The 22,566-nt window shown below is 47.2% G+C and overlaps 1 protein-coding gene across 1 annotated transcript in view; it reads right to left on the minus strand.

Annotated features, from left to right (window-relative positions):
• GALNT18 (polypeptide N-acetylgalactosaminyltransferase 18) overlaps positions 1–22,566 on the minus strand; it is a 352,446-nt gene that overhangs the window by 110,329 nt on the left and 219,551 nt on the right. The gene's annotated exons all lie outside the window — the stretch shown is intronic.

The raw sequence follows: 22,566 nt of genomic DNA on the forward strand, positions 1-22,566 counted from the left end.
GCACTGCCTTTTGTCCCTCTTGCCCAGCCCCACAGGTTCACATGAGCCAGCCCTGCCTTCCTCCCTAGCTCAGTGCTGTCCCCAAAACCCAGCCTAGATGGGAGTAGCTACCCCCACTCCAGTGCCTGGGAGGGGAGCGTGCACACCCCTGCTGCGAAGTGCTAATAATTGCTAGTCTCCAATAGTGCTAATTTAAAGATTAAAAGCACAGCACATTTCTGTTTATTCTTCCAAGAGCGAACAGTAGCTGGTCTTCCTCAGATCAAGATTAAGCGACTTTCCTCTAAAGCCATTTAGGGCCATCGAAACACAAATGATATGTCAACACATTTTAAAAGAGAGATTATTCATTGGGATGCCATGGTTGTCAAACCTAGCTGATCATCTGCTTATCTAAAGAGCTAAAAAAGAAGTATAGATGCTGCCCACCCCCACCCCCACAAAGAATCCAGAGAGGCCTGCTGATGAATGATGGTGAGCCGGGCTTGGACAGCGGTGATCCTAAAATAGAGCCTAGCAGCCTTGCTTTATGCCTTCCTGTCTCTTTAAGATCCTTCGGACAAGCCTTCACATTCTGGGCAGTTTACAAATTCTTGCATGCATTTCTTCTTCCTCTGTCCACTACACTTAGCTGAATTTCTGTCCAGCTCCTTTAATTGCCGTACTTCTTCAAAGTCAATTGCTACTGAAGTAGATTTGGAATGGCCTTAAATGGTTCTCCTTACTCGGGACTTGGGGAAAGGCTCCACCTCGGAGACCCACATATGGCATTTAAAATACAGCTGGAGGGTCCAGCCTTAGTGTCACAATCTTCCTGGGAGGCTCCAAGCATTAATTCAGTCTTGGCAAGTTACAGAAATCCCCAGGATTACCACCCAAAAGACCCAACCATCTGTTTCTGGGTGTATTCTTTCATGTCATAGCCAGGCATTAGTAACCACCAAACCCACAAAAAATATGCATTCCCCACTTAGTGGGGTCTCCAAAGCCAGGCTTTCAACATCCACTAACACTTTCTTATCTGCTCCAAAATGACTTATTTTCCCAAAGATCCTGTGTGCTGCAATAAAGTGGTCAGAACTGCTTTCTGAAGATGGCGGTGCCAGGTGTAAAAAATGGTCCCCTGGCCAGTCAAGAATGTGTTGGGTGCAAATCATTGCTGCCCACCCCCCACGCTCCCCCCCCCCGACTCCCTCCCTTCATCTTTCTCTGTCTCTCTTTCTGTCTCAACAATAGCAAACAAAAACAGCACAGAGCCTGCTGGGGATTCCCTCTCTGCCCCTCCTGTCCTCATGTGTTTGCATGCTCTTTCAAAATAAATAAACAAAAATTTTTAAATCCAAACCCCCCCCCCCAAAAAACTGGATTTGTAACATTTTCCAGCATCTGTGGTATAAACACCATAACTGATTTCAAGCTCTTAGTGATGCCATTGACCCTGAATTGGGGAGAGTTGCGCATGCAGCGTTGGGGAAGGGTATACACGATCAGCTGGTGATAATCCAGGTCAGCCCCAGATCACTGGTTCAAATGCCCAGCCAGAAAGGCTGCAGTTCTGTGGGTGCGTCTCCCAGTTTAATGTATGATGGGCTCGGTGCTTTACATCTACCCATCCCGGTCTTCATTCTTTCACCCAGCAATTATATATTCAGCACGTATGAAGTACTGTACATTAGTCAAGATACTCATCTAATTGAAATCTCACTACCACCCTACAAACAATGACATTTATAGCTAATGTTTATTTAGAGCTCACCACGTGCCAAGTACTGTTCCAAATCCACTTCGTATGTTTCCCATTCTGTACTCTCGACAACTATGATACCTACTTGAGGTGTGACGTATTATACCCACAGTCCATGCATTAGGTACTCTGAGCACACAGAGGTGGAGGGATTTGCTCAGTGTCCCAGGGCTGGAAGCCATTGGGACGGGGATGCAAACCATGTTCTTAATCCCACACGTGATTATCTTCAAATGACACAAGAGAAAACTCAAGGAACAGACTTTCAGTGACATGCCCCTGATGACACAGATGGTAGAGCATGAGCAGGGGAGTTCAAACTCCGATCAGTCTGACTCTAATGACTGCTGTTTGCTACTCTGCCCCACAGCCAACCAAAGGAGCCACATGCCTCAGGCCTCCCTCAATAGCATTCTGTGATCACTGATTCAATTCGGAAAGAAAATATCCTCTTCTCACTACTGTGTATCCTTAGTGCCCAAGGGAAGGGATTAGACTGCCCAACTCAGCTTCCTTTTGACTGGAGAGTTGGTAGAGTATTCACACACAAATCCAATTTCTCTGGGATAAAAATCCCTGAGCAAGCAAGACCAACAAATGAGGGGAGAGGGCCTGGGTTTGACTTTCCTAGAGCACACCTTACTCACCTTTGGAATTCACAATCGGGCACTATTCAGGCACAGTTGTGCTGGGAAACGCAGTAAAGGGCCAAGGACAGAAGGCTGCCTGAACCAATCTGGGTGTTCACCATGGGGTACTGGTCCATGCTGTAGCACCCTCCAGTTCCAAGGGAGGGGGTGCTTCTGAATGCTCGCGCCCTCTTTGCTCCAGACACCCTCAGACTTGCCCAAGGTCGCACAGCTGGTAACAGCATGACCGGGAAGAGAATCCAGCTCTTTCTCCCCGCCTCCCCGCCGCCAGGGGCCTGAGCTACAGGCACTCTGTTCCACCAATTTTCTATTCATCCACCATGAGTAATTCAGAGGATGAAAACAAGGATAATGGACTAATAGAAATCAGTTGTCTTCGCAGACTAAATGACCTTGGACAAGAGCCAGCTTGCCTGGGGCTGTGGAGATGGAAAGTCACATAAAGTAAAGGTGGGGCAGTGGCCCAAATGCTATGATATTACTTTCAGGGCATAAAATACTCCTGCTCCTAGGATGATTTTCAGCAGGAATCCCAGGACTTATTAAAAATGCCATGATGGGTGATTAATGTCAGCTGCACCCAGGCAGAGAGGATTGGCCACTGTTCCAGCTCCAGCACCCCCCACCCCCACCCCCACCCCACCCCACCGCTCAGGAGCACTGGGCAGGGCCCTTGCTGTGAACTTCAGGGGAGGGACCACCAAGACCTCAAAGCCCCAGGAAATGCTGGCATCCAGCCTGTAACAGCAGGTTAAATCTGAGCCGGGAACAGGCCCTGCTGGTGTCCCAGCACACAAAGGAGATTCCAGAGGGGCCAGGTCCAGTGTGGGCATTTGGGAACGTCCGGTTGCCGTTGGCAGTTAAGCCAGAGGCCAACTGGAATTCTGGTACTTAAATTCTCCTTTTGTGCAAGACTTGAAGATTTCTGAGTGCTGCCCAACTCAGAAACCTGATCCAAAATCTCATGATGGAGAGCACAAGAGCTTGTGAGGAGTCCCAAATTTCAAGAGTCTGAGATCTCTAAAGTCTGTGATTCTTGGATACTGACACCCATGATCCTGAGACCTTGGAAGTCTAAGCTTCTATAAATGCCAGAGGAACAGCCTCCCCCCAGGCCCCTACTCCAGCCCCATCGCTGTTGGCCTGCAGGGTTGAATGAAGGTCCTGGTTCCCACTTGCTTAGCCTCCATAAGGCTCTACACTCAAGTCACATTCCCAAACATGCCAGACTCAGTGGGGCCACAGTACCTTTGCATTAACTGCTTCCTCTCCCTGGAACATTCCTCCTGCCCCATCTGGCCCAGCTGAGACTCTTTTGGAAGTCTTCCTTGATCTGCAGCTCTCCAACTAGAGGAAAGGCTAGGGGAAAGGAGGGATTTTTTTCTCCTTGGAACACAGACACAGGGCGCTGAAAACACTGATGTGTTCCAGGACACCAGTGAGGACCAACGACAGGCCTCGAGGTCCAAGTCCTGCGGCACAGCCCTGAGTGTCCTCCAGGGGGAGAGCTAAGGCTCCCAAAGGTTGTAAGTCAGCTCTGCGCTTCTGCAAATCACCGTTGCTTAGGCTGTGTGACCAGCAGCCTCAGCCTGGCTGATTCATGACCCAGGAGACCCAGTGGGCTTTGCACACATATTTACAGCCTATCCACTGTCGGTGCTTGTCAGATCAGGAAGCTGGGTGTTATTTTCCTCAGCTCACTGAACATCTTTGGGCAATCTTTTCTCAAAGGGAAGAATCCCATGAAGGGGTGCATGACAAGGCAGACCCCAAGTGCTCTGCTCTCAGCCCTTGGGTTTTTGTTTCTTTATAAAAAGATGTCACAGGGAGCACAAAGAGCAGGGACTCAGAAGAGAGAGAAACTACAATTTAATTCCCAGTTGTGGCCATCTATCAGCTGTGTGACTTTGGGCATGGGACTTAACCTCTCTGAGCCTCAATTTCCTCATCTTTGAGATGGGAAGGATGTTATCTACTTCTTGCAGTGGCTGGAGGGTTCTGTGAGACAATGCCTGACATGCTGTAAGTACTTAATGAGTGGTGTTCTTGTATGCTCATTAGTCTGAACTCCTTTGTTCCCATCCTTTTTTTTTTTTTTTTAATGTTTATTTGTTTTGAGAGAGAGAGCACGTGCAAGTGAGCATGAGCAGGGAAGAGGCAGAGAGAGAATCCCAAGCAGGCTCCATGCTGTCAGCACAGAGCCCGATGGGGGGCTTGATCTCATGAAATGTGAGATCACGACTCTGAGCCAAAATCAAGAGTTGGATACTTAACTAATCGAGCCCCTCAGGGGTCCCTCCCTTCCTCCCTTTCAAAGGAAGTGCCTGGCCTAGAAGCAGGCACCCTCCATTGTTTGGGAAAGCCCGGCCTACAGCAAATTGCCCTGAGGCTTCCCTAGGCCCAGGGCACTGCTGCTTCTCCTCAGGGGCCACTTCATATTTGATCCTCAACCCCCTTCCTACCCTAGCCTGTCATCCATTAACTGAACAGCCCCTTATGAGGACATTCCTGTGTGCCAGGACTCCTAAGAGCTTTATGTGTATTAAGTCACTGAACCCTCAGAGAAACTCTATTAGGTAAGTACTACTGATAACCCAATGTATGGATGAAAAACTGAGGCATAAACAGGGTGATCTGTCCAAGTTCAAATGGTTAGCAAGTGGTAGAGCCAACATGCCGGGTTTGGCAGTCTAGCCCTAGAGTCCACGTTCTTAACACATTTCTCGCCTTCAGGAGTAACGGTGGGAGGGTGTATTGAACAAGCACCTGATGGCTCTGTGCTGGCCCTTCAGTCTCACTTTGCAATTTAAAGCAGACAAAAACCTAAAGGAAGCCTCTCCTATCTCTGCTCTCATTCACAGCACCCCTGGGAGGCAGGGACCTTTTCTGCCCTTAGGCCCATTTTACAAATGAACATAACGAAGCTAGGAAGAAGAGACCTGGGTATTCATATACCAACTCCCAGCAGGCACTGTTGAGGGCTGCTCTGGGGGCGCATTAGTTCCCAGCCCACCCAGCTTGCTCTGTGCATGGCAGAGAAACCTTCCCTGGCTTTGGAGAAAGCCCCCAGGTGAAGAGCTGCAGGTGTGGGCAATGGGAAGTCAGCTGTGCACTCCCAAGTGGTTAGGCCAGAGCTGTGGCCGCACCTGCTGCTCTGCTACATGGTCCTGGCTTTGGGCACTCACCGTGCCTGGCACATGGTAGGGATACTTTGGTGTTCGTTTGTTTTGTTTTGTTTTAATGTTTATTTATTTATTTTGAGAGAGAGGGGAGGGGCAGGGAGGGAGGGAGAGAGAGAATCTCAAGCAGGCTCCACTGTCTGTGCAGAGCCCGACACGGGGCTCGATCTCACAAACTGTGAGATCGTGACCTGAGCCTAAATCAACTGTCGGATGCTTAACTGACTGAGCCACCCGGGCGCCCCTGTTTTGTTTTAATAAATATGTTTACAAGAATGAATGAATGAATAAATGCTGTCCTGGCTCAATGCTTTCTAATGACCAAGATTTAAACCTCTCCAGGAAGACTTTGGGACTCTTTCTCTTTAATTCTCTCAGCCCTTTGGCCCTGTCTCCTTTATGGTGCTAATGTACTGAATGTTCCACCTGGCTATGAGCTCCTTGAGGAAGGAGATAGGGTCTTCCTCATCCTTGTATCCAGAGTCCAGCCAGAGCCTGGCCATTAGGGGAGGGTTGTTGGTTGGCTGAATAGCACCTGGAACAGAAGACCTTAGACTAAGGTTTGAGGATCCTTCTGGAAAATACCCAGAAAAACCCCGTGGTGCTGCTGTTAGACCTCACAATCACATAGGAATTAAAAAGTCACTCTTTGTCTAGAACATACTTTCTGAACTTTCAGCATGTGGTTCCTGATGCACGGTGGACATGTGGGTTCACAGGGCTTGTTTCACGTGCATTGTCCCACTCAATCCTCATGGGAGCCCGCACATTAAGTAGTAGTGTGGCCATTGTTAACATAAGGAAATGGAGGCTGAGGACACTAAGACTCTTTCCTGAAGTCATAGAGCTCATGAATGGCAGGGCCAGACTCAACCCCACAGGCCTGGGGCAGGTCGGAAGACAGGCTTTGTCAGCTCCCCTCCTCAAGTTCACTTCTGACCTTCCTGAGAACCTCTGAAGGCCCAGTTCCCAAGAGGGTAAATGAAGTAACAATGGGAAACGTGTCACCCTTTCCCTAAGTGGCCTTCTTGCTGCATACCAGGCTTCCTTACAACCATCTGCTGCTTCCTTGGGGTCAGCGAAAGCCATGTGAGCCACACTCCCTCAGCCCACCCCCATCTTGGCCATGGTGTCTGGAAACATTTTTAGAGCTCAGATATCTTGGGTGTTATACATATGCCCCAGGCACCATATTAAGCCCTTTCTGCAACTGACCACACTAAGTCCCCATGCCCACGACCTAGGAGGAGAGAACCATTATGGACCTCACTATATAGCTGAGCCCAGTATCACACTGCTAGTGGTAAAGCCTGGATCCAAACCACTGCTGTCTGACTCAGGTACTGTAGGACATGGACCTTTCACAAGACATGGTGAACTCTGGCTCAAGGGAGACACATCATGTTGCCTGGGCACTCACCCATTCAAATACTACTGAATATCTCTCTGTGCCAATCACTGCTCAGAGAGTAAAACCAAGCTCCCTTCCCTCAAGGAGCTCAAAGACCAGTAAGGCGATACATAGATACATAAATGGGTGTATACTATGATGTCAGACATTGAGTTTGTGCTATGTGGAAAAAGCAAGCAGAGTGAGGCACACACAAGGATGGGAGAGGGGACATAGCAGCTGTGGTCCCTAAGCAAGGGTAACATTAACCACAGAGGGGCAGTGATGTAATCTATCCAATACAGAGGGGGAGGCTGCTGGCATTTGGGAAGCCAGAGACACAGTTGTGGATCTCAGGAGGAATGCGGGCAAAGTATTAGGCCTATGGGTGGGCCTAAGCAAGGGGCTGGGGTTTAGGAAAAGGCCCTGGCCTGAGAAGTAAAGTGAGGCAGAGCACATCCCTTAGCAGGGTACGTCCAGACACACACTGAGCAGACAGCCCCTCTGGAAGATAGGGCTAGTCCCCACACATCCCTCCCATGCCCTCTTAGCCTGGGGATGGCCAGCTTCAACCATGAAACTAAGCAGAGATGGGAGCAGAAAAGGCGAGGGCCAGCACTGACCCCTCCAAGTCAAAACCTCTTATATCCACGCTTTAGGTTCTAGAGGGGCTGGGAGAAGCCGGGGTAGAGGGAGACTCAAATCCAGGCATGGGCTCTGGGTGGATCATGGCTCATGCTCCTGGGTGCAAAGCTATTGGATAAAACTCACTAAATGCTTGAGTCTGTGGAGGCCTGCAGTGGATCCCAAGTGTAGATAAAAAGAAACAACTGCTGGAAGCATCAATGATTATTTTTTTAAATTTAGAGCCTAAGACTAAGGAGAGCCCCTTGCCAGCATCATCTCAACATGGACTGATAACATCGGCCAGGTCTTGGGCTCCAGCCCAGCCTACGTCAACTTCCCTGACCACCCTGCATGGGCTTTCCTCTTCCCTTAAAGCTTCCAAAGGTGGAGCCGTGGGGCCTGGAGATGCTATCACAATGTAGGACGCAGAGAAGCACAGGTATTCCAACCACTGGCCAGAGACTCCAGGACAGGGGTGAATCATCTTGCCGAGGAGCCGTCCTCTGAAGTCTGCACCCTGCCGAGCTAGCAAGCCCGCTGGCGTATTTTTTGGCCAGACCTTTCGGGATTATTGATTTTTTTCAGAACCCCTCTATTTTAGCAACATATATCATCATGCTTCTTTAGTGAGACCTCAGAAAACCCAAGAAATATTACCTCCCTGATCGACATGCCCCCGAGATTGAAAACATTGCTCTTCCACACTCCGTGTCCCCATTTGCGCTTCCTTCATTCATGTGTTCGACTGGCAGATTTTCCCTGAGAACTCAGCATGTGGCAGGCCCGGTGCTCAGAGCTGGGCATATGGAGTAAGTCAGGGTTCCGTCCTGAAGACTCTCACAATGGAGTGGGAGGAAATAATTAAGCAGATCATTTTAGTGCATTGAAATATGTTCTAAATGGTGCTGTGATAATATAGTACAGGATGGCATAAGCTTTACAGGAGGATATTTGAGTTGTCTCAAATGGATGGATGAGGGGGCTTTGCTAGGAAGGTAAAGGAGACAGAAAAAAGCGTCCCAGGTAGAAAAACAAAGCATGCATAAAGGCTGAGAGGCATGAACACTCATGACGTGTCTGGGAAGTGGCAGGCCTGCTGAGAGTTGGCTACGCAGAATGTGGGGTGCAGACTGAATGAGGGGGGAGGATGCTGGGTACGTGTGTGGTGGGAAGATTGCAAGGGCCGAAAAGTATTAGGAAGTCATAAGGAAGCTTTATTTGGAGTCCTCTGCACTAGAAGTCTCTGAAAGATGAGCTGAAATGTCAGGAAGTGCCTTTTATCCATTTGTTAATTAAAAAATGTGGGGCGCCTGGGTGGCTCAGTCAGTTGAGCATCTGGCTCTTGATTTTGGCTCAGGTGGTGATCTCATGGTTGTGGGATCGAGCCCCGTGTTGCCCCCCACCCCCTCAACCGGGACTGGAGTTTGCATAGGATTCTCTCTAATCCTCTCTCTCTGCCAGGAGGGGCAAAAAAAAAAACAAAAACAAAAACAAAAACAAAAAACAAAACAAAAAAAACCCAAAAAACAAAAAAAACCTGAAAAAAAAAAAACCTTAAAAAATGTACTGTAGTAGCAAAAGGAATTGCCCCATTCTAGAAACCCAAGTAAGTGAGGTTTTGATTTTGCTTCCCCCCCCCCCCCCATAAAAGTTATGTGTTCTTCATCTGGCTCCAAGCCTCAATCAGGCCTGTCTTAGGGCTCTAACAGGGGCCAGCACCATTGCTTGAGCCAGTAGGACATGGATAGCCATTACTAGGGAAGGTACAGAGACTGGGTCTGATTCTCTGCCAGGATCACTCAAGCCTGTCCTGACCACTTCTGACTATGCCTGGCATGTAATAGGTTCCTCAGTCTCCCACATAATTCAGAGTTAAAGCAGCCAGACCTGATCTTCACCATGGGAACAACTCATGGGTCACCCAGGTGCATGGCCAGCCTGGCCCCCAAGCAGGACCTGACATGGTACCCAGTCTTCTGGAGAGAACGCAGCACATTAAATCAGCCCTATAGCAACAGCCTATGTTGGTCTCAGAATCTGGGCTTTTTGTCATCTTTTTTGAATCATTCATTGACTCATTCAACAAAACCATGGAGGACACAATACCAGATACCCATCCTCAGATAAGATTCAGTCCCTGCCAACATGGGTCTGGCAAGGTCCCACAGGAAGAACCCTGGGTACAGATGGGGTTTCTGTGTCTCTGTGATTGGCTCACAGTGCCGCCTGGCCGAGAGAGCTACAGAGGAAAGCCTGGGCAGAGTGAAGTGAGTGTGTCTACCATAAATGGGGGAGATGGCTCCAGGGGAAGCAGAAAGAAGGGATTTAGCCTGTCTGAGCACCTACTACAGGCTGGGCACTTCATCTACACTATCTCATTTAACCTTCACAATGATCCCATGAGATGGGCAGACTGGGACCCAGTGACTAGCAGAAAGGCAAGGAGGCACCTTGAGGAACCTCAGAGCTTTGAGTCTTCCTGCCTGAAGCAAGACCCAGCTGGATGCATGGCAAGTGTAAGTGGTCACTACACTTGCGGGGAAGGAATCTAAAAAACAGCTTCTGAGCAGGTATCCCCCTATAGAGACAATGACATAAAGAAAAGGAGAAGAAAGGAAGGATGGAGAGAGTACAAGCTGATCTGAACAGAGGGAACCAAACTCTGAGCGAAGAAACAAGCCATGTGGGGGGGGGAAAGAAGTTCCAGAACTTTGGGTAAATGTGATGGGAAAGCCAGCTCTATAAGTATAGTATGTTGACCTTAATCCCGATTCAAATGTCGACTGACTACAAATTCCAGAGCACTAGTGGGTACAAGGAGGACATCGCTGCTTACTGCTGTGGGGACACAGCCTGGCAGGAGAGGTGTCACTTTCCTGGGGTGCATCTGAGCCTCACCCAGCTGTGGCCACTTCCCTCTGCTGTTAACTACCTGGGGCTGAACAACCCCACATAGAAAGAGAGGCATATCTTCAAAGTCTGGCGGGACACTGAGGAGGTCAGATGGCTGAGTGGTACTTTTATTGCTTTTTTCCCACTGACTTCGAAAGAGCAAAGAACTGGCAGGATATCAGCTGGATCCGCCAATGGTGTTCACAAGCGGTGTCTGGCTTTCTTGATACTGGCCTGGAATCCACAAAAGCTGAATCAAGCAGGCGACATTTTGTGAAGAGGGTAGGGAAGAGGGAGTTTGCTTAGGGATTAGGCACAGCAGAGAAGAAATCCATCTGTGAGCCGGTTGCTATGGAGAACAGTGCCGATGGTGGAGAGAGAAAGCACGTGTGGGAGGGAGCATGAGTCAGATGAGGAAACTGTGGATCTGGGAGCTGAAGACAGAACTTCACTCCTCAGAAGTCTAGGCAGCAGTCTTGACAGCAGGAGCTACAAGCAAAGCTGACTCCAGGTTGGAAGCCAGGCACAGGGTGATCCCATGGGTATCACGAAGATTCGCGGGTGACTTGAGTTTGCGTGAACAGCGCTGCTGGGGCAGGAAGGGTTAACTCCTGCCTGGCACCCCCTCATCCAAGGGTGGAAGCACTTGGTGAGGCTAAGGGGGAGAAGAATGGAGGTGAGAGCTGGATCTGTAATCTGCCATTGGTGCTGTGACCCAATGGATCAAGAGTGAGGCTCTTTCTGGCCCAGAGGGCAGGATTGGTAGGGAGGTAAACTGCATAGGGAGGGTCCTGGCTGTCCAGATGCCAAAGGGAAGGCTTCCACTCCAGTCAAAGCAGGATGCTTGGCGACTTGTAGAGCTAACAGTTCCCTCCTCTGATGGCTGGAAGGAAGGTTGCCATGGTCATTACCCTTCATACAGCTCAGAGATCTCAGACAGTCTAATGAAACCTACAGGTCTTTTCCCCTAAAAAAAAATGCATTCACACACACGCACACATGCAAACACACAGACACCCTTTGCCCATGTCCCCAATAGCCATTCATGGTTCTTCTAGGATTCCACGGGCTCTGACTAAAATACACTTTTTCCTCAGCCCTTGGGCCTTTGCAATTGTACTTCCCCCCTCAAAGATCTCCTAATCTTTGCAGGACTCACTCTCTCAGGTCAGTTTCTGTTAACTATCACAACCTCAGGTAGGCTCTCCCTGACCATCTCATCCACTCCTCCAATCCACTCCCTTCCATCCCTACATGTTCTATCACCTACCTGTCTTATTTTTCTGCAAGGATTTTTAAGTATCTAAAAATCATATTAATCCTTATTTGGTTCTCTTGATGTCTGTATCTGCAGCTAAAATATACTATCTATATAGGCATGGGCCTTTTCTCTCTACGATTTCTAGTGCTGTGACAGGGCTTGATACATGGTGGGGGAGCTATAGTTAAAAAAAGACCCTTTGCTATTCTGGGCTTATCAGTTCCCATCAACCATGAAGAACTGGTGAAATGCAGGGAATCTTGGGGAAAATGTCCATATGGTCTCACAGGGCCTGTTAGAGAAAGACAGGCCAGGTATACCCAAAGCCCTGGCTTTAGTAGACAGATTTCAAAAAGTGGATGGGAAAGAAAACCGTGATTTCACGGATTACAGGCTTTAGAAGGAGGCCCTCAGAACCAAAATTCTGCTTGTGTAACCAGCAATGGTCCCAAACAGGAGTAACATGGGAGAAAACCCAGAAAAATCAGACCCTGGGGAACTCTCAAGGAGGCTTATATTTTTAAAAGGTCATGTAGAGAAAATAGAAAGGAGGTTCAAAATTGCAGCTGACTGGGTCCTGTAAGAATGGAATTAAGAAGATGAGTAAGAAGGGGCCCGTGATGGGGGCCAAAGGCACATTGTAGGAAATGCCGAAGAGAAAGCACAGCTCCTTGGCTTCCATTCTGCAATTGCCCCTATGCCCGCGAGAGTAATGCTTGATTTGAAGGGAAGAAAAAGGAAATTAACATTTATTAAATAACTGCTATGTTCCTGCACTCAAGTGCTCCACGCATTACAGGCATTATTTAATCTTCAAAACAATCCTGAGAGGAGCTATTGATATTTGCGTTTTATAGATGAGAAAACTGAGGTGTTAAACGACAGGTCCAAGACTGCATACTTAATCAGGAGCAGAGGCTGGATTGAAATCTCTATATTCTATATGTCTTTCTGCAAAGTGAGTTCCTTCCATATCCACTGCCTTCTCTCTAAATCTTAGAGGATCATGGGATCTCAGAGGACTGACCTCTGACCTGGGCATCCCCATCCTGGTGCTAGTTGTGCCTGAACTCACTGGGCAGCTGGCTAAAGTGGAAGAAGGGGGTACGATAATCACTACAAGAAACACTGACTGTAGGCCAGTAAGCACTTCCTAAACACTTTCCACACCTAATTCGTTTACTCCTTACCATAAGCTTACAGGAAAGCTTATTTTATTTTTTTTTAATGTTTATTTTTTATTTTTGAGAGAGAGATACAGAGCACACATGGGAGATGGTTAGAGAAAGAGGGAGACACAGAATCCAAAGCAGGCTCCCAGTTCTGAGCTGTCAGCACAGAGCCAGATGTGGGGCTCAAACTCACAAACTGTGGGCTCATGACCTGAGCTGAAGTTGGATGCCCAACTTACTTACTGAGCCACCCAGGTGCCCCAGGCAAGTTTCTTTTAAATTATTCCTCCTATTTTAAAGATAAGAAAACTAAAGTACAGAGGTATCAGGATAAGTTACCTGCTTATAAATGGCAGAACCAAGATGGAACCCAGGCAGTCAGACCTCAGTGCTGGGCATTTAACTACTCTGCTAAAAATGGATGTGAAGAGAGTGCCCGACTGTCACCAGTCAGTCCAGTCTGTGGTTGAGAAGACCATGACTCAGGGCACTGAGATCCACTGGACATTGTATCACTGAACTAATACGAAGAAAGGGGCTGGAAAACCACTATCAACTCAAGAAAAGGAACAGGATTATTCATAGTACAGGCAATAGGATTTAATACCAAGCACAGGCACAATTCCTTTTTTAAGCGAGGAAGAAAGATATACCAGGCACATAAGCCTAACAAGGGCAAATACGCTGAAAATGGAAAGAGTATGGTGCTTAAGATTAGCTGAAGCCCCTGCAGCCAGGGTGGAGGGCACAGGGTGGGAAGGAATGAGATGGAGTGAGAGAGGGGGAGGGGCAAGCCCTAAAGAAGGGGCTCTGTAAGTCATGTTTAGGAGGTTCATCTTTATCCAAAGAGCAAGGAGCAAGATTGGAAAGGGGTGGGTTTTGAGTACCTACAGCATGAAATGGTGAGGCCTGGGGCCCAACAAAGATTTTATTAGAACAAATCAGTAAACGGATCACACTTCTTTCCTTAACAGGCTTATTAGTGCTGTAGGTCAGGGAAACATGTAACTAATGATGATGATGATGACAATAATAATAACAATAACAATAATATGCCAATAATGACTATAAACAGTAACAATACAGAATTTTGAAATTTAGCGTAGTATAACAGTTACATGAACACTAGTAGGATTTGAATCCCATGTCCTCGTTCACTAGTGTGTGAACTTGGGTTATTTGTTTTACCTTACTGTGCATGTGCTCTAAGATGTAAAATGCGAATAATAATAATAATAATAATAAATAATGTAATATACAGTTGTGAATTTAAGAGGTAATGCACATAAAGCTTTTAGAAGAATGTCTGGTAGGTACCAAATACTCAGGGTTACCTATTATTACTATTATTTTAAGTAACAGTTATTGAGCACTTATTAGGCATTAAGTACATAGCGTTAGAAGTTTTATATGCATTACCTAATGTAATGATTGTTGATGGTTTCAAAATGCACTGTGTGTTGTATATAAGTGATGAATCACTAAATTCTACTCCTGAAATCATTATTAAACTCTATGTTAACTAACTTGGATTTAAAGAAAATTTAAAAATTAAAAAAAAATTTTTTAAAGTCTTAATACAAACTGCCAAAAAAAAAAAAAAAAAAGCATTCACAAGGGCTTTGATATTCCTCTCTTCATGAAATGGAGCTCAATTCCTTTCCTCCTGAATGTGGGCTGTACTTAGTGATCTGCTCCCAGTGAACAGAATAAGGCAGAAGTAGAAGTGTGTCACTTCTGTAACTAGGTCATAAGAAACATTACAGCTTGGTCATTCTCTCTTGGATCACTTACTCTGAGGGAAACCAGCTGCCATGCCATCAAAAAAGATCCATGTAGGTCCTCCACCCCAGTCAAGCCTTCAAATGATGGCAGCCCCAGCCAACATCTTGACTATAGTCTCATGATCCAGAACCATCCAGCCAAGACACTCCTGGATTCTTGACCCTCAAAGATTGTGTGCAATAATAAATGTTTGTTGTTTTAGTCTGCTAAGTGTGGGGTGATTTGTTAGACAGTAATAGATAACTAATATAATGATTGTTACACAAAGTCCCCCTTGGTATCCTTTAGGAAGGTTGTAAACTCAAAACATAAATGAGTAAAGTAATCAGGAACTATAGCAAACCAGACAGCACGTGCCTCTGTGACAAAGACAGCTGCCACTCCATTTCAGCTGATTGTTATTAAGCACTTTTTCCAGAAATATAGATATTTTGGTGAGAAACCTCCTGAAGTTTAACATGAGTTTAGATTTTAAAAAATAATGTGTAGACCAAATAAAACATTGCCAGAAAGCCACCATTTTGAAACATTTGGACTGGATGCTTACAATATTTGAACTAGATGCTTATATAATCAAGAAAAATAGTTACTCACTGAATGACTGTGTCCCAAGGGATTGCTTTATGGCTCAGCATCAACATCAAAGGGGTTTCTAGCAGCCAGCAAAAAGCTCTTCCTTTAGTTCCATCCTACACATATTTTTTCTTGATAGCTTAGATAGAGAAGGTCTCAAATCTGTGACTGATAAGATGGTAGGGGGAGAGTGGTAACACATCCAAAAACACTTTAACAAGAGGCAATGATAGCTCAAATCCAACCACATGGAATTTGACAGACACGAAATTGGAAGCTGTGTACCTGTCCCCCAAATGCCAAGTGCACCAAGACAGGAAGTGGGAGCCAAAATGTATGTGTTGGTCATGAGGCAGCTCATATGGGAAGGGACAGCAGTTGAGGTGAGATATGCCCACTGGCCTCAGATAAGTGGGTGGGGAAAGTCCTAGGAGCAGAGAGGAAGAAGATGGACCAGGCACATGTAGCCTCAGGGGAGTCTGGCAGCCAGTGAAGGACTGAAGGTCCCGGCCAGTGGTCAGCATCAGGGAGGCACAGCTAAGGTTGCAGGTGGTACCTAAGGTGGGTATGGCATGGATCCCATCCTGGAAGGTTGACAGCCAGCCATCAGCTGAAAATGCAAACAGAAGACTGTCCAGCAGGGGGCATGGCCTATCTACCTGGACTGGGGGCCAGGGGCTTGGTCACATGGAAAACTCAGTCACAAAGGCCAACATCCAACACACAAGTTGGAATCACTTGCTGCTGTCGTGCTCCAACTCATCCCAGAGTCCTTGCTTCATTAAGGTGAAATGGGAAAGGGAGGAAGGGAAGGACTCAAGATGAGGCCCATAATGATGGCTCCCTGGAAGCAGACTGAGGACTCACTATATTCAGTACCTGGGGAGAGTTCTCAGTCTTCAGCCTTGGGATCCCATTTCCATTCCTTAATATGCTTTTCACTCCTGGCTTTGAGGTACCTGGAAAATCTGTGCTGTCACCAGACTAATCCTTACTTGACTCTGGCTGGATAGTCATGGAATAGGTATCCAGCTCTTGTTCTATTTCTTACTAGTTCCTGTCTATTGGAACTTTGTTGTGAGTATATGCCACCAAGTTACTGGTAAAGAGCTTTCAACAACCTTCCCAAACTGGGAACAGAACTGGCTTCAGTGCCTGAGTGGGGCTAAGTGCCCCTCTCTTTAATGGCTGAAGGTAGGCTGGGGCAGGAATGCAGGTAGTTCTTGGACACAGGACACGGGAGGGCAGTAGTGAGCTGAGGCCAGGCCACCTGGCTTTAGGCTGTCAATAGGAGAGATAGGAAACAGTTTTCAACAGGGGCATAATGTGATCAGAGCTTTCCTTTGGCAAGATCCTTCCAGCAATGGGGTGTATTCTGGGAGATGGGAAGACACACAGACTGGAAGTGGGTGGCTGCACTTGTCTTACAGATGACTAGTAAAGTCCCAGAATTCCCAAAGACCAAAGCTTTCAGGCCATTTAAAGTTTTCCCAGTAAGCTTAAACTCCTTCACATTTTGCTTGTATGACTCCTAATTTCAGGTCTCAGAAAGTCCTTTCCTGTTCTGAGTCCCAAAGACTAAGTTAGATAACCTTCCCCTGGAGCAGCAGTGTGTCCTAGTCTATCTCCCCACTAGATAGTAAGCTCTTTGAGGGCCATGCCCACAGCCTGTTCAGCTATGGCTACAGTGCCTAGCACTGAACTTAGCATAGAGAACTTGACCTGGAAAGGCTTTTTGAAAAGAACAAATGGTTCACTCCTGTCTCTAGGAGGGACTGCCTGACGCTCACCCATATCAGATGATTTTTTTCTATGGCTTCTATCAACACACTCAAGAGATCATTTCCAGGATTAGAGAGCTATCTACATTCCTCCATGGAGCCAGTTTAATACACACCCACACGTGCATGTGCGCACGCATGCACACACACACACACACACACACACTTAGATTGCTGAAATTAAGTTCATGGGAAGTAAAGAGCAGGCAGACTAGTCTGGCTTTCTAAAAGCATCTCAATCTGATGCACTACAGGTCTCCGAAGCTCTCACAATCAGGAAAAAGGGTGTTTCCAGAGCCTGCGCAACCCAGAAGAGAATCAAGACGTTGTGATGTGTTTGGCCTCAGAAACTCCAGGCCTGGGAACTTGGAGTACAGAAAACTTATCTCCTTTCCCAAAGAGAAATGAACAAATAAACAAATTCAGATCAGCCTCCTGAATGTGGCAAACACATGGGATCCTTTATGCCTTTGCAAGGGAGCAAAGAGAGGATTTGGGCTATTGTGTGACTAGCTCTGATGAGGTCCCTGAAGAGTTTGGTGCTGGGTGGCATGGTTGAGCTGGCCTGAGCCCACGCTCTGTCCTAAAGCCTTAGGCCCCAGTCCCAGCTGTGCTGCCTTTTGTCATTCGGGAGGACGTCAAAGGGGATCCACTCCAGGCTCCCCTTAAATATTCTGGTTAAAACACACCTAGGAATAAGAATTCCAGGCTCCCTCAACTAGAGAATAGCCCTTTCTGTCTTCTGGTCAAATCTTTCACTTTTACAAGTCTAAAATTACCATTTAAAGTAGTAAACGAGGGGTGCCTGGGTGGCTCAGTTGGTTGTCCAACTTCGGATCAGGTCGTGATCTTACAGTTTGTGAGTTAGAGCCCTGCATCAGGCTCTGTGCTGACAGCTTGGAGCCTAGAACCTGCTTCTGATTCTGTGTCTCCCTCTCTCTCTGCTCCTCCACCACTCATGCTCTGTCTCTCTCTCAAAAATAAATAAACATTAAAAAAATTATAAAAAAATTAAAGTAGTAAAAAAAGGGGCACCTGGGTGGCTCAGTCAGTTAAGCATCTGACTTTAATCAGGTCATGATCTCAAGGCTCGTGGGTTCGAGCCCCATGTAGGGCTCTGTGGTGACAGCTCAGAGCCTGGAACCTGCTTCAGATTCTGTGTGTCCCTCTCTCTTTGTCCCTCCCCCACGTGTGTGTGTGTGCACACTCTCTCTCAATAATGAATAAACATTTAAAAAATTAAAAAAAAATAAAGTAGTAAACGATAGGGGCCAGTCTGCATTGCATACAGTAGATAAAACAGACTAAGCAAAGTCTGAGAATGTACTGTGGCCAGGCACTATCCTAAGAACTGAAGAGACATAGCCCTTGGTCTCAAGGAGTTCCCAGCCCACTGGGACACAGATATGGCAACAGACAAGTAGACTCCATTCTAAATGGTGAGTGCTATCCCAGAGGCAAGTGCAAATAGCTCAGGGACTCCCAACAACTACTCTTAGAGTAAGGAGGGTTTTTACAGAAGATGTGGCATCTCAGTGGGCTTTAAGGGATGAACAGAAGTTTGCCAGGTTGATAAAGGTGAGAATATCCTTCTAGTGAGAGGAATAGTCAGAGGAAGGTATGGAATGGGCTTATACGTTGAGTAAATTAGAAGTTTTCATAGGTGGCTGGCACGGAATTTTCCATGTAAAGAATTAGGCTTGAAAGGCTGGAAATTAAATGTAAGGCAACAGAAGAATCATGCAATCATGGTTTATTTTATATCACCTTGGGAACACTACCCTTCAGTGTGTTTATAGAATGTAGATCGCCCTTTAAGTGATCCAGCCCAGTGGAATTAGATTTCTTTCCCCATCATCTCTGAAATGTAAGCAACACGTTCAATATTCTCAGAAAAAATAACTATTGTCATTGGGGGCGTAGACATGTTTTAATCCGTGATGACAGTTTGTCTTGAATCATACACCGCTTGTATCTCATTGAACCAGGCTTTGATGGTAGGCGGCTTCCTCTGATCGGCTGCCTCACTGAGAGGAACTTTGCAGCAGTGGAAAGCAAAATAATGAGCTCCTTTTGTCAAGGTGCCTCTGCTTGGTGCGTGGAGTCTTGGGAGATTGAGGACATCAGCCCCAGCTCTCACTGAGAAGGATTTCACATGGCCTTATCTCAGGGCCTAAGTCCTCCTCTTCAAGGATAGTGCCAGTACCCCAAAAACTCTTTGGGGGAACTAAGTCTCAATTCTTTTCCAAGCCTGAAATGTGGCATGCTGACCTACCTGTCCTGCAGCTACAGGCAGGAACAGAGGTGGTGGGAGGGAAATGGGAAGATATGAAGGCCTCCTGTAGTGCCATTGGCATCTGACAAGAAGCCTTGTAGTGCCTTTTGGGGTAGTGTGATGCTTGTTTCTCTTTGGAGTGAGCACGGCTCTGGGAGGTGGGTGCTTCTCTCTTCTCTGCCCCAGGCATTCCCCTGAGGAAAGTGATCCTCAGAACCAGGAAAGAAAGGTGGTCATTTAGAATGAATCATATTCTCTGTAGGGCAGAAGGGATGCTAATGCTCAAACATGGTATGGAGGAGATGATAGGACAGAGGGCAAAAAGCAGGGGCCTGGACCGTAGACAGGTATGCAGAAAGCCAAGTATTGTATATAGTCAAGCACGTGACCTTGCACTTGAGACCTCCTTCTCAGAGCATCCCACAGGAAGGCCTTTGACAGTTAACTGATGGAATTCTTCACCACTGCCAAATTCCTGGACGCCACATTTCTGATATGTTGTTTCTGCTCAGCTAGACCATGTCCTGTCATGGGAAACTCAATACCATCCCAGACAGCTCATTCTCCCATTGAATGGCCCTGGCTGAGAGAAACTGCTTCCTCAAGTAGGGAAGAAGCCTATCCTGCTATAACTTGTAGCCACTGGTCCCGAGTTTTGCTGTGGAGAGCTCTGCTACAAGCCAGCCCTTTTGGTCCATGAAGCTGCTTTGAATATTCTGGGTCTTCCCTTCTGGAAGCTGAATATTACTGAGTATTTCAACCACCCTCATGTGCAAGCCCTGGTCTCTGAGAAGTCAGGTCACATCTTCTTCCTTCTGGAAGTCCCTACCTGAGGTCTTAATCCAGGTTTATACCTCCTCCTCCCCCACCCTCTGCGCAAGTAGAGACAGGCTTTGATTCCAGCCAGTGCCACCACCTGAGGCAGACCCCTCACCCAGCCGACAGCAGTCTCATCTCACTGTGAATGGTGCCTGTGTTAATGTCTCAGTGGCATGTGGTCTCTGCTGATGGCTGTGCCGACCGTCACCCTGGCCAGGCACAGGAAAGAGTACTGATGGCCTGTGGTCTGGTGGGCACAAGGCTCACAGGCTGCTGTAGAGGGTGAGACTGTTCATCATCTTTCTGCCCAGTTGCCGGGGGTGCTGGGAGTGTTGTGCAATGAGCAGGATCCAGGAAATGACATTTGGAGTTACTTCTGGGCAGCCTGGCTATTCCAAGGTATCTGTGCCCAGAGGCACCAGGCAAATGATTAGCTAGTGCCCTGCCACTTGCCTGGCAGCAGGAGGAGAGCGCTCCCATTTCTCATGGGCTCCCCACGAGATGGGTTTTTTCCTTCTGGAAAGGAATGAGTGTCAAGAAGAGTGCACACATGCAAAACACGGAGCCAATTATCCCTGCTCCGGGAAATGGGGATGTTCTCGATCACGGGATCCCCCAAGGGAACCCCGCACTTCAGTGTCTATGCCTCTACCCACACCACCCATCTGCACATGGGCAGGAGAAGTGGCTGTATTAGCCGGATTCAACTCAGCTGCTTTTATTCTTGGGCCCTCCCTGGGGAAATAGCTAATGCCCATGAAATATAGGAGGGTAGGAGGGACAAGAGCAGGAGCTGAAACACTCAGAGCTTGGCATGAGCCTTGGGCCCTGAAGGAGTTAAGGGTCAAAGAGCACCCAGGGGAGCAGTGTTAGAGAATTGAGGAGAGTCTGACCCTGTAGAACCATCATTCCACTAAACCTAACCTAGTTCTTCTCAAACTCTGCTGCCCACAGCCCTATTCTCAATCAAGTATGACTGCCTTATCTCAACTCTAAACTCAATCCAACTCTGACTTCACCTTGACCTTGATCTCCTCTGGTCTCCGGCTATTCCCCCAAACTCCTACCCCAACCACACCTTGGCAACTCCACCAGCCATGACTGCACCACCACTCTGGCCTCAACTTGAACACAATAGGAAAAAAAACACAGTAGAATATGCCCCAGGCACACCTCACCTAACCCAGCCCTTGGCCAGACCCTGACTCTCCTCTCAGCCCTCGGCTTGTTTCAGAGGCAGAGAGGGTGGAAGGGTCTCACCAGTAGCTGGGGAACAGACTCTAAGCCACAGAACTGCTTTCCCATGTTGTGTTTGTCCTTCCTACCTCACCCTCCCCACACCAGTACACTTCAAGTGGCTCAGACATTGTCTTGTTCCTTAGACAAGTTTTAATGGGAAACATCCTGACTTGGTTACTTGTTGCTTTTGTGTCCTCAGTCAGGGGACTTGGCTGAAGGCACTGGCCATCACTCTGTTTCCTGCCTGCTCTGTGCTGGGTCAAGGGAGGAGGGTTAGGGCAAGGTGGATATAAGGGACTATCTTTTTTCCCCCATCCCTTCCTTTGTCTTCATTTTCTAGGCTATGAAGGAGACACAGAGGAAATAGCTGCATCATTGTTTAAAAATCATCTGGTTTTGTTCCCATTGTATTCAAATGTTCTCAGGACAAAACTAAGACTATGGCTGTCTCCTAAGCAGAGACCAGTCAAATCTTCAAAGTGAATTTGAAATGACTGGACTTTGGGAGGAATGAGGTAAACAAGAAGAGGGTCAAAGAGGTTTTCACTGACAGGGGTGGGGTGGGGTTTCTTGGTTTAGGGTTTCTTCCTCCTCTAGCCACATACCATGGCTTTTTAGGATTTAGAGCAGCAAGAGCCACATGGAAGTAAGAGGGCTCTTTGTTAGGGGTCAAGCCTCTGTCATCTCAGAACAGGAAAGGATATTTTTTCCTTAGGAAAATAAGAGGGAAGCAATGAATGGAGAGTATAAGTGGAAGCCCTATGAGGGCTCCTTTGACCCAATCTATGAGCTGGAAAATCTCTTTTAAATGCCTAGAAGCTACTAGAACGGGGAGAGAAAGTTAACATTTCCCAAGAGTGAAAAAAGTCAGTATTAAGTAGTGATGGATAAGAGTTCTGTTTGGCAAGGAAGAAATACGACTTTTATCTAACTGGTTGTGTGTCTCTTTCATCCTATGGCTTGGACTCCTGCTTATCTGTCTTTCTCTGTCCAAGCAGCTTTACGGATGCACTAGTCCTAACCTGATTTTTAGCTCCTTTGATGTGGTCTTTACAATGAGCGGGGCATCAACAGTCCTGCCAGACCAGAAGCCTAGTATCTCATCCCATAGAGATTTCCATTAGAGAGATATGAAAGTCCCAATGGCCATGAGTGGGTAAATGTTTTCCCATAGTATAG

Source organism: Panthera tigris, chromosome D1 (assembly GCF_018350195.1).
Source record: "Panthera tigris isolate Pti1 chromosome D1, P.tigris_Pti1_mat1.1, whole genome shotgun sequence".
In the NCBI taxonomy this organism is placed as follows: domain Eukaryota; kingdom Metazoa; phylum Chordata; class Mammalia; order Carnivora; family Felidae; genus Panthera; species Panthera tigris.